Raw genomic sequence first — 7,786 nt, forward strand, 5'->3', positions numbered from 1 at the left:
CCCAATCTCACAAACCTGAAAATCCAAGTGTTTGAATAATCGAATCATCTGAAAACCAGAATTATATTCAAATCATTTCAGATTTGAAGCATCTTAGACTTCAGAATTTGGATATAAGTTTGCTCAACTGGTAATGCCTAAGAAAATATTACACGATATCCTTCAAAAGGCAATAATCTGAAAGGATTCTGATCCCAAGCACTTGGAGTAAAAACAACTCAACACCTTACCCTAGTCAGGAAGTTCTTCCCAATGGTTTTTCCTTGGTAAGACAAATAGGGAACATTCTGCTCACAGTGGGGAACATTCTGCTCACTTTTGTACTAAGAGTCAAGGGACTAACTTGGATTGAAAAAGAGTCAAAGGCAGTGTGATGGTCATTTTTAATAGTCAATTAGACACAATCTAGATTCAGTTAGGAAGAGGCTCAGAGAGCGATTGTCTAGATCAGGTTGACTGTGGGTGTATCTGTGGAAGATTGCCTCCATTGTGTTCATTGATATGGGAAGAGGTGGTCTACATTTGGGGTCTCCATTTTCCAGATTTGGTTCTTGAACTGTATGAGAGTGGAGAAAGAAAGCATGAATGCATTAATTTCTCTCTGCTCTTGACTAAATATGTAATGAGTGTAGCTACTATAATGGAAAGTAAATAAAGCCTCTCTATCAAAAGTTACTTTTTCTTAAGGTCTTTTCCCAAAGCAACAGAAAAGAAACAAGAACAGGTAGTAAATTGGAGGAAGCCTTCCTAGGGCCACCAGTCACAGTTAGACTACATTACAACCACAACTGTCCAGTGGAGCCAGAATCAATGTGAAGATTTTTTTATTATTATTATGTAAAAAATATGACTTTTTGTTTCAGATGATGCCTAATAGCTGTAAATTTCTGTATATTCCACACATTTTTACCCATGCAAAATTTTTCTATGAAGACTGTATTGTGAGACTTTAGGAAACCACAAAGAGATCATTGGTTGGAGAAGAGGAAGAAATAAACAGCATAAGGGGGGGTGAATAGTAGAACACAAGTGATAGGGAGGGGAAAGAGAAACAATAAGAGGGGAATTTAAGCAACAAGAGGAATGGCGATATGGCAGAGGGGGAATGGAAGGATGACTAAATACTATTGAGAAAGCTATATGAAAAGCTAATATTTTGTAAGCTTCATACATATATTCACATGAAATAATTTAATTGGAGTTACTTTACAAAGATGATTATGTTTTCCAAGAAGCCTTAGTTAGCCAAGAAAAAAGCCTAGGGGATGGATTAGGGGGGTGGGCATGGTTCTGAGAGGAGTTAGGGGGAGGATATAGGAATGAATATGATTAAAATTCATTGCAAGAAATTCACAAAAATTAATGAAAATATTATTTAAAAAGAATACATTATGTCCCTCTATGCTTTCCTTTTCTTTTCACTGGACCACTTCACTAATATTAACCATGATTTACAGACCATGTGCAATCATTTCATATTTTCCTCCTAAGTGAAACAATTCAATTCTAAAGATTTTTAGAGCAATCTCACTTTGGGCAGAAAACAACATTGGAGAAAAATATAAAAGCAAATAAAGAGAGACAAGGAAGATATGGGAAAGTGCCTGGTCTTCTAATTTTTATGCTTTGGATTTGAGCATTAACTCAGCAAGGGCCTTCCTCTGCAGATGGAAGTACTGTTTCTATTCATTATAAGAACTAGACATCCCTACTTGAGGAAGGACCAATTGAAATTGACATACAATGAAAGTTTTAAGGGATGATTCACAAAGCAGAAGCCAATCAGCACTGTCCAGAATTCTAGAGTAGTTGACTATGCCTGTTAAGCACAAGCTTGGATCCTGGCAGCTCTCTGACTACACTCATCGGATACAGAGGCTTGCTAAGGGAATAAATAGCACTTTCCCCACAGTCTGTTACTGTGTATCAAGTTAAAGCAAGGCCACATGTCAGAACACCATTTGCTCTAACACCATGAGCTGTAAACAGTTTTAGCTGAAGATGATTAGAAGATTCCTGAATGTTTAAAGGAATGAAACCAAACAGTTATTGAGATTTTGATATGTGCTTATCGCCCTTCTCACTTTATTTTTGTTTTCTTTAACAGTCTGTGTCTGCCAAATACACTGGCCCACTTAGATCTTCAGATTCAACAGTGACCTGTGACCTTACTTCACTTGAAACCAGACCTCTCTCATTAGGGAAAAGTCCAGAGCTACCTCTAGCTTGAAAGCCAAACATTCCCCCCCCCCCTCTCTCTCTCTCTCTCTCTCTCTCTCTCTCTCTCTCTCTCTCTCTCTCTGTGTGTGTGTGTGTGTGTGTGTGTGTGTGTGTGTTTGTGTGTGTATCTTATGTGCAAGTTGCGCATGGCAAAGTAATTCCCCAGTGCCTATCAAGGTTAGAGCTCTGATTTAAGACTAATGGATTGGGTCTGTATTATTTGCTCCCCATATGAAATAGTGATTGTTCCCATCTGGCTGCAACCTGAGTAGGGCTTGAGATGATTAACAAGGCAGTTAATAAAAGTGGGGTAAGAAAGGCGAGAGACTAAGTCTTGACCTATCTCAGAATTTTCAGGCAAACAGGAGAGTCACCTTTTTAATGAAGAAATGTGATCACATAGACCAAAGCTGCAAATTCAGAATAATTCTCTCATGAACCAATGTGAAAGAAGTATTCTTCCTTGTAAGCTATTCTAAAAATGTTATGAACTAAAGTAACAAAGAGACTTCTACACACACACACACACACACACACACACACAAATTTGGACATTTTATGCCTAATTTCTTCATACCAGGGAACAATAACAACAAAAATGAATTCTTCTATCTGCATAACTGTCTGTCTCTCCCTTAATCATTTTATATGTTGAAAACAAATACACTTATCTATGGATCAAATGAAGACATAATAAAAGAGGTATGACTACTGAGAGTATGAAAGGTATCCTGGTCATTTTGTTGAAATAAATCTCTTGATGTGGAAACACAGGAGGATTGTTGCCCTTCAGATGTGTTGTCTCACATGCTGTGACTACAGTGCACACAGGGCAAATGGAGTATACAACATTTGATGTGACACGAAGATAGAATTTGAGAATATCATTAGAGTGAACCTAAAAGCAGTCCTACATGGAGGTCAGAAGGGTTAGAGAAAGCTAAAGGAATATATAACATACAATAAAAATTAAAGAACACATGTGGCTCTTTACTTCTATTTTTTATTTTTGAAGCAATTTCTCCTACATCTATTCTATGAAAAACACTAAGTGCATCCCAGAGCCAGTGAGAGTAAAATGAATGAGAAGGGTGAATGCTTCTGCTTTTCTTTTATAATCACACAATGGGACTACATAAATTAACCATGTAAGACAATTATTATACAAGCCTTATGGAAAATAAAGTTTTCACATCCTCAGCGCTGTGCCCTAAAGGTAACTAAGATGTCAACATGAGTGTGGTCCTTTCCTTCATTTTTAAGATGCCCATGGAGACACCTAGGAAACAGAAGTCAAGAGGTAAATTGTGGAATTCTGGTGTAGGGGATTGCTTCAGAGACATGTCTTGTGTAAGGCTTAGCATCACTGCTACAGTACACAAGACTCTGCTAGGACTGCACATCCTTACTTGCTTTCATTTGATAAAACCAAGATGAATAATAGTAATGTTGCAGGAAAGCACATTCTCTAGATCTAGAGTCTGCTTTACTATACAATGTAATTGACAGCAGTAGAGAAATTGTGTTTTCTACTCTGATGCCCCAAAGACTGACTTCAATAAAAACAAGTGGTGTTCAAGATGACAGCAGAAAGAGCCTTTTCTCCTCAAGGGCACTTTTGTTTCCACTTAGTCTGTCTTTGGGAGACCTGGCTTTGATCACTCCAGGGCGATCTTTGCTTCTGTACTGCTATGATTTGCAGGAGATAACTGTGTTCCACTGCTGTGTTTTTAAACTTGTGACTCTGGCTGACAAGACTAAATGTTGCATTTCACTTTAGTGATCTGTTCCACGATGTGGATGGATTCTGATATTCATATCCTTTGGATAGTCTTCTCCATAAATAAGGAAGCTATTTTGATTAATAGAATTCGGAGAAAGAGTTGCTGTCCCAACCTCAGAACTAAGATCTAAGAAGTACCAGTGGTTTCTTCTGCTTTTACATTTGTGTGAGGCCTGACTTCCACATATGATATATAGCAACACAGTTGGGAAATCATGTGCTGTGACCATGTAGAAATAACACATGGAAAAGCTGAATTCCAGAAACCTGTGGAAATTCCAGATAACTGTAGGAAAACCAACAAGGTCAACTAAGAGACAGAATGGGGGTCCCAGACATGTCAACTGTCTTAATTACTTTCTCATTGCATGAAGTCAGTAGCAGGAAGGTGTTTAGTCATACCATTACTGTATTGAAGGAGAGAATGGCGAGAGTGCTTTCTGCTTTTTACACAGTGTAGAATCCAAGCCAATGGAATGATATCACTCACAATGGCCAGTCTTCCCATCACAACTAATCTAACAAAGACAATTCCCTTCAGCCATGGCCAGAGGTCCATCTTCCAGGTGATTTTAGAGTTCAACAAGCTGACAATTAAGATAGACATCAAATCACCCCACACTCTGTGTCAGCTACAACCATATCTAAGGCAGATAAACAAAACTGCCACTGGATAAGCTAGCCCCTGGAGATTCCCTTGAATCATCATGAAAAATAATAAAAGAATGATAGTTCCAAATATGAGCTAAACAAGGAAGACACCAGTAGACATGTTAAAGCTTACAACAAAAAAGTTTAAGAGATATTCACCCTACACAAAGAACAATATGTAACTAAGGAAAATTGAGAACAGAAGAGATTGTCTTCCCCATGGAAGAATAGACCAAGCTGTTGTCCAGTGCCAGTCATCCCTGAAAGCATACATATAAGTAACATTATGTTTAACAATAACATGAATTATATATATATATATATATAACTTATATATTATATATAACACATATTATATATATATATATATATATATATATATGTTGTTATATTATGTGTATGTGTTTGCATGCAGTATCAATTAGTGACAAAAGAAGTCATGAAATTAAAGAAGTGTGGAGAGGGGTGTATGGTACAGTTTCAAAGGAGAAAAGGGAAGAAAGAAATGTAATTGTATTATAATCTCAAAATAAAAATGGAATGATATTTTAAAACCTTTATTTTACTGTAGATTACTATACAGACACACAAAACCAAAACACTTCCATTCCCTTGACAGAATTTACATATGAATAAGTGGAAGTTTGTTGTTGTTGTTGTTTTCACAAGCAGCAGTACACTGAGGTGTTGTTTTGGTCCAGCAGGCCTGGTCTTTGTTCTGTCTTTCAGACTGAAGTCCCCAAATAATGAGGTAGATTATTGTTGTTGGCCCCAAATAACCCAGAATGGGGCCAAGGCAATAGGTTGTTCTCCACAAACTGACAGGAAGGCCACATTGCTAAAGACAATAAATACCCAAACAACTCATTAGACATGGAGACGTAGATCTGGTATCTACATAGAAACTTGACCCCCATGTTCTAGTGTTTTTGGTAGAGGAAGGTACTCTTCAGGCTACCAAAAGATAAATGTAAACACCAACAGAACTATAAAACTTTTGATCTGCAATATGCCCTGCTTTCAAAATATGCTAGTGCAATGGTGGCACAAACCTCGTGCCAATAACTGAGTGATATCTGATTTGAATTAAGACCTACTCTCTGCCATGGACTTAATACCTGACATTGATGGGTGACCAAGAGGCAGAGAATAGATTGCCTAGAGATCTAAGGTAAGGCCAATTGCTACTTGTGTAAAAACAACAAAAAAGTAACAATAAATGACTCTTAATGATATTTGGCTATATACATAGATCAGACCCTTATTTAGCCATCATTAGAAAAGGTTCCCGCTGCAGCTAATGGGAAAAAATATGAAGACCCATAGCCAGACATTACACAGAGAATGAGACCTTGAAATATACAGCTCTGAATGAGATGCCCCCATCAAATCCTCCCCTTCAGAGCTCAGGGAACAATGAGGAAGTGGAAGCAGAGAATTTGGGAAGTTAGAGGGATCAGAGGACACCAGTACAGCAAGGGCAGGACCTCTAAAACAACTAAGCAAAACTCATATGAATATACGACTGAAGTAGCAATCACAGGGCCTGCACTAGGTCTTCTGCATACATACTATAGTTTTCAATTTAGTACTTTTATGAGAATGTGTAAACAAGTGGATCTCTGATTCTTGTGTCTTCTCTTGGGGCTCTTTTATTATTCTGTTGGCTTGTCTTCTCCAACTGATGGTTTTGTTTTATCTTATTATATTTCATTTTGTTGTGTTTTATTGTTATTTCTTAGAAGCCTTTTTTTTTTTTAAGGAGAGACAGAAAGGGATTGGATCTGGATAGGAGAGGATGTGGGGAAGAACTGGGGGGAGTAAAGGGAAGGAGAACTATATTTAGATTATATTGTGTGAGAAATGAATCTGTTTAATAAAAGGAGAAAATTAAAAAGATACTTGAACTCAGCAAAACATATCCCAATGCAGAACATAGAATTCCCTGGAGTTCTGTGATCTTCCTGGGTTCAGCATCCTCGAAGCATTTCATTTGCTTGATTGATTTATTAATACCTAGATCTTTTATACAAGTAGCTACATCTTGAAATTTGCACTTTATATATTTATATATTTCAACCTTCAAATATAAGGCAATTAAGTTGAAAACCATCCTTGTAGTCAATTTAATTTTCAAAAGCTCAAGATTTTGGGGACATTATTCTCTATTTTTGTATTTATCCTAGCATTTACTACAGAGCTATTTAGGAAAAAGTAGCATAAAATTAATGAAAGGATGGTTATATAAGTGAATATATGAATGTATGAATAAATGATGCAGAACTGAAGAGCACAGAAAGTTTCTCCCGTGCAATGCACTTTATGTGACTTACTCAGGAATATTGTTAGAAGATAAAACAGAGCAGGAAGAATGCTTGCTTAGTCTGGAATTTGTTAAAGGTGAAGAGTTTCTCTTGTTCCCATGAGCAGCTTATAATTTATTGAAAAATAAATCTTACCTCAGTGTTGAAGTAAGTACCCTAAAATAACACGATAATGATATAGCCACTTGATCTAAAAGGAGAACTGGAAGTTTTAGTTGGCTTTAAAATAAAGCAATAAGAAAAGAATCAGCCCCCAGTTGTCTGAGGCAGGAGCTGGGCAGATTCCAGAGGACTGTCTACTGTGGCAGGATTATACAGAGGTATAATCACCTCCTTGGCATCATTCTAACTGTCTCTGAGACTAGAAAAGTAAGAACAGAAACCTCAGTGGCCAAGATGCTTGCTCAGCCTCAGCCCTATCAGGATGATTCTAGCATTTTTCACTAAGATCCATTTTAATGGTGTCTATAAGGAGAAGATTATGAAAACAGAATCTAGAAACATTATAAAAAGGCAGACAAGAATTAATGCCAATAATTGCATCTATAAATTAATGTCACCAATGAGAAATATAAAGTGAGAAAATATAGAGAGAAAACTTGAGCACTATAACCTAGAAAAAACACATGCATAAAAAATGATAGGAGGAATTGTTATGATAAATCTTTCTGCCAAAAGCTGCCTGAGCCCCATTGCCACCTGTGAGCTTTACAACAGCTGCCTGCCCAAGTTAGGGCCCAAATGAATACACAGAGAGACTTGTATTAGTTACAATGCTGCTTGGCCAATGACTAGGATTCTCATCTGT

Source organism: Cricetulus griseus, chromosome 3 (assembly GCF_003668045.3).
Source record: "Cricetulus griseus strain 17A/GY chromosome 3, alternate assembly CriGri-PICRH-1.0, whole genome shotgun sequence".
NCBI classification, from domain to species: Eukaryota; Metazoa; Chordata; class Mammalia; order Rodentia; family Cricetidae; genus Cricetulus; species Cricetulus griseus.